This window comes from Mandrillus leucophaeus, unplaced genomic scaffold (genome assembly GCF_000951045.1).
Source record: "Mandrillus leucophaeus isolate KB7577 unplaced genomic scaffold, Mleu.le_1.0 Scaffold821, whole genome shotgun sequence".
Lineage (NCBI taxonomy): Eukaryota > Metazoa > Chordata > Mammalia > Primates > Cercopithecidae > Mandrillus > Mandrillus leucophaeus.
This window is the reverse complement of record NW_012108931.1, coordinates 157394-163244: the sequence shown is the minus strand read 5'-3', so window position 1 is coordinate 163244 and position 5851 is coordinate 157394.

The following is a 5851-nucleotide window of genomic DNA, read 5'->3' as shown; positions in this document are numbered from 1 at the left end:
ACATTAATATTTTTTCTAATATTGAGAATTATATTAATTCAGTTTTTAAGCCATTACATGATGGCCTCCTGGTCTGCATTGTTGATAATTATGAGGCTGCTCTAATATCATTATCATTTCTTTTCTTTATTAAAGGCAGTTTTAAAGTTTTATTCATTAGATTCATATATTTGATCAATTCTAGGAATTTCTTAGATAACATATTTTCAAGTATTGCAACTAATGCAATATCACTATTCTCTTTGCTTACACTTAAATAGGGTGCATATGGAAGATTTTATCATTCTATGTTATCTCTTCAATCATCTATTTTAATATTGTTATAGTGTTATATCTTTCCACTATGGTCTGTGTAATTTTAAAGGTCTATTTTGTAGTTCACTAATTTTATTTTCAGCTATATCTAATCTGATATTTAATTGTCCATTGAGATTATTTCAAATTAGTTAATTACCTAATTTTTATTTAAGAGACAATCTTTAGCACAGTTTGGAGTTTATAGAATAATTGAGCAGAAAGTAAACAGAATTCCCATAAATTTCCTCTCCTTCTGTCTACAATTTCCCCTATTATTAACATCTTGCCTTGATATGTTATATTTGCTGCAACTGATGAACCAACAATGGTTAATGACAGTTTACACTGGGGTTTACTCTGTGTGTTATACAGTTCTGTGAATTTTGACAAATTTCTAATGTTATATGTCCACTGTTATAGAATCAGACAGAATAATTTTACTGCCCTAAAAAATCTTTCTTCTCTATCCTTCTCTATTCCTCACTGCCCTCTCCCCAAACCTTTGGCAGCCACTGATCTAATGTTTCTATAGTTTTGCTTTTTACAAAATGTCTTATAATCACACAGGGCATTTTGTTTGACTGGCTTGCCAATATGCATTTAAGGTTCCTCCTTGTTGTTTCATGGCTTGATAGCTCAACTCTTTTTGTCACTAAATAATTAATATTCCATTGTGTGGATGTAAATCGTGTGGATTGTTTATTCACTCACCTATTGAAGGACATCTTGTTTGCTTCCACATTTTGGCAGTTATGAATAAAGCTGTGTTAAACATTCATGCACAGCTTTGTGTGAATATATTTTCGGTAAATACCAAGAAGCTCAATTTTTGGATTGTATAGCAAGATTGTATTTAGCTTTGTAAGACACTGTAAAATTGTCTTCCACAATGGGTGTACCATTTTGTATCTCCAAAAGCAACAAATGAGAGTTTCTGTTGCTCCACATCCTCACTAAATTTTGGTGTCAATGTTTAGAATTTTGGCTATTCTAATAGATTTGTAGTGGTATCTCATTGTTATTTTAATTTAAAATTCATTGATAATATGAGTTGAAGTATCTTTTTATATATTTATTTTCCATCAGCATATCTTCTTAATGGGGGTCTGTTCAGATATTTGAACACTTTTTAATTGGGTCATTTGGTTCCTTATTGTTGAATTTTAAGTGCTCTTTGTATATTTTGAATACAAGTTCTTTATGAGGTAAGTGTTTGGTAAATATTTATCTCAGTCCGTGGCTTGTCTTTTCGTTTTCTTTATGTGACTTTTATTGAACGGAATTTTTTAATTTTAATGAAATCCAACTTATCCATTGTTCTTTCCTAGATCCTGTTTTTTGGTGTTTTATCTAAAAACTCACTGCCAAACCCAAGATCATCTAGTTTTCCTCCTAAGTTATCTTTCAGAAGGTTTTTTAATTTTGCATTTTACATTTTGGCAATTGATTCATTTCAAGTCAATTCTGTGAAGGTTGTAAAGTCAGTGTCTAGATTCTTATTTATTTATTATTTTTCTATGTGGATGTCCAGTTTTTGCAGAACCATATGCTGAAAGACTTTCTCCATTAGATGACTTTTGCTCCTTTGTCAAAGATTGGTTGGCTATATTTGTGTGAGTCTATTTTGAGGCCCTTTAAACAGTTTCATTGATCTATTTGTATATTCTTTTGCCATTACCACACTGTCTTGTTACTATTGCTTTCTAGTAAGCAAGTCTGGAAGTTAGGCGAGTTGGATAGTGTCAATCTTCTGACTTAGTTCTTCTTCAGTATTACGCTGGCTATTCTGCTTCTTTTACTTTTATATATAAACATCAGGGTCAGTTTGTTGAAATCCACATTCATTTTTATTTTCATTCCAATGATTTCGAATGTGACAGAAATGGAGATATTCCAAAGTCCTGGTTTTGAGAGGGAAGGTATATTTTTAAATCTTCATTATTTATTCATAGTCTTGTATTCTTTGCTTATTTGTGTTACATCTTTAGTTGACTTAAATATTTTAAACATCTATGTTTAATTATTTTGCATGAGGTGCTTCAAATGTATAATATCCTAGAATGTCTAGTTACGTCGCTTATTGTTTCTCAAACACGACAGCTTGTTTATTCATGTGTTTCGTTATTGGAGATCATGAGTTCCTAGTCATCAGGTTTTTAATATGGAAAAAAATATTAGACCTTGATTGAGCATACATCGTTGCAGAAAGAATTTGTTTTTGTATTTAAAAGGGCTGAGGCACATGGAACTATTACCAACCTGGATTACATACAATGAATTTTTTGATATTTATTTTGGGATTCTTCCATATAAAGATAATATGTGTATAAATTTTGAGCCCATATGAAGGAAGGCTGATGGCCCCAAATTCTTGGAGAATTATTTTACTTCTCAAATTTTAGTCCAAGAGAAGTAGTTTTTCATCTTTATTTGACAGTCGGGTGGTTTTATCTACCCTGGCATAGGTCAGAATGTGAGGTGAAGATTTTTATTGACATAATTTATTGTCTAAGTTCTCTCTACTCTTCAGAAAAAGAAGAGTAAAGAGGGTCATAGGGCTGGTGAACTCATTCTATCAACCTGTTTGTTTGGTGACTCTTCTTCTTATGATAGTCTTTCATGGAAAAACACTCACATTTTGTACCCACTCCCATAGTTCCATCCATGTCTCAACCAAGTCTTTCAATATTATTCCTTCCAAGTTTCTGGTCAACTGTCTAAGGCATTTGCCATTGCTCATGAATCTGAGTATACCTTGGCCACTTCTTTCTCCAAATAAAGTGGATGACCTGATTTACTGTCCAAACTCAACCCTTTGGAAGGTCTTTTCTTCACTGTGGTCCTTCAGGCCACTCCTAAATGGGGGTTTTGTCCAGGAACAGTTCATTTTTGGCTTGCACTCACATGCCAAGCAGATCCTTCCATGAACTAAGATTGGGCTCTTTCCTCCTCGGTAAGCTCCTCAGAGGGAAACTACCTTAGGGCCACGAGCTGAGAGAAGCATCAGTGCAAGAGTAGTAAAAACATGGTGGGTTTTGGCCTCCTGTGTTACATCTTACTTAAGCTCTCTAGAATTAATCATAATTCTAGATATATCATTTACATATCATGATAGATTGTTGCACAGTGTCTCCCCATCCCTGACCTTGTGACTTGGAGGGTTTGATAATACCTACTTCATAATGAATAGTCCTGGCTGCATAGTTGCTCAATGTCCTTTGATCAGTCAACTTCTATCAGAGATCATTAGCAAAACAAAAGCTATTTTTAAAATAATGTATAGTTATCTACTGTGGATGGCATGGTTTTGCTACAGGATCCAAGTGATTGTATTGCAGATCTTCTATTAGGATTTGCCTGAGCCTCCACATGGTCCTTTTTCCACCTCAGATACATGTATTGCTTTGGGACCTTCAAGTCATATGCCCTAAATGGCAGAGCCCTGTTCTGGACCCACACAAAATCAGGACCCTCTGTCTCATCCAACAAACAGGTTAGGGCAGTATTTCCAACTGCAACATATGCTGTCTCCAAATCTCAGAGTGTTCTGCTTCCTTCTTAGTTACATGAGGTGCAAGGCACAAAACATCTTTTGCTTCGGCTGCATTGATGTACCAGGGTTGTAAATTCTTGCAGTGCTTACCTCTCATTCTTTAGAATGCATGTGTCTTATCAAGGTATTTAGAGGACTTGCCATGTCTTGTTCATCAGGACCAATTACATAATACCATCAATATAGTGATTAATATATTATCTACTGAATGGATTATTTTCATTTGGATGCCCAGATAGTTCTTGTTCCTTCATACAAAATTCTAATAGAGAGCAAGAGAAATAATATAGTCTTCAGGAAAACCAGAAATATATGTAGTCATCTCTCCCAGGTGAATGCAGAAGATTGTGATTTTTTTCTTTTAATGGTTATAGGGAAAAAAGTACTCATTAGATCAATAGCCACATACTAAGTAAACAAAATTGTATTAATTTGTTCTAGAAGAGATACCACATCTAACACAGCAGTGGCCGCTGGGGCTACCAATTGGTTAAGTTTGCAGTAGGTTAGTATTATCCACCATGATTCATTAAATTTTTGGACTGACCAGGCTGGTAAATTGAATGGGGCTACTACTGCTATATTAAAGTCTTTGAGAAGAGCATTAATACCTGCATTCCTCCATGACACATTATTGTATCACTACCTTACCAGAGGGAAGGCATTTCAGGGGTTTTTACATGGCTCTTACCCAGCAGGTCAAGATTTTGCCTTGTGAGGATTTTGCCAGCTTCTAAATATAGCCATTTCAAATATACATTGGGTACCAGGGAAATGGTCAGTACTTGGCTCTGAGGACGCCATGAGAAATGAACATACCCCATAATTCCAGTTATTACTTGGCAAATCAAACTAGTCCAGTCACAGAGAACAACTATAAAAACTAAATAAAACATATTTAAAATAGCTGCTTGAAGCATAAGAAATCCAGCAAGGCAACAGAATTAAGGTCTAGAGAAGAACAAAGCATAGATAGATGAGCATAATATTTGAAACAGCTTTTCCCTTTGAGATGTCTATTATTTAGAGGAAAAGTGGAAATATGTCAGCCCGTATGAGCACTAAATCTCACAGTTCAACCATCTCGATTTTTGAAATCGATTGTGTGATTCCAGATTACTAGGACTCTTGAACATCTGTCAGATGCAAATATAAATCTTCTCAAGAAGGCAGAAAACATTGACCTGGGATTCAAAAATTACTTTTCTAATTAATTGTATGCAATATCAAGCACTTAATAAAAAAAATATGAGGCCTGTAAGGAAAGAAGCCATCATGTGAGAAAATCAAGAGAAACAAGTACAATCATAAAGAATGACACAGAGGATTCAGATAATATAATTATCAGTTACAGACTTTAGAATAACTAGCTTAATATGAAAAAGGCCTTAAAAGACAAATCTGAGAATTTCAGTAGAGAACAAAAAAAATGCAATGTGAAACAAATACATATTCTAGAACTAAAAGAAATGAAATAACCAAAAGAAATAATTTAACTGATGAAGTTAATAACAGGTTAGAAATTGCTGAAACACAAAACTGAGGAAAACTGATAGAATGAAGTACAGGGAGACAAAATAATGGAAAATAGAGAAAAGAAAGAGTAAAAGTTGCATAGAGGTCTAACGTGCACGTAAATGGAGTTCTAGGAGGACAGGAGAGAAAATGATAGAATGAATATTTGAGAAGATAATTGCTAAAAATGAAGAAAGATTTCAAGATACAGATTAAGAAGACCTAAAAGATCAGAAGAAATACAAGTAAAAAGAAATCCATACCTTAGCACTTCATAGTAAAACTCCTGGGGAGGAAAGAGAAAGAATAGACATTAAAAGAAGTAGAGAAAAAAAAAAAACTATTTTCAAAGAAGTAATAATTGTCCCAACAACTGACTACTCCAATGAAACAATGAAAGCAGAAAATGCTGGAATAATATCTGCAAAGTATTGAAAGAAAATAACCTAGAATATCATATCCAATGAAAAATGTCTTTTAAAAAGG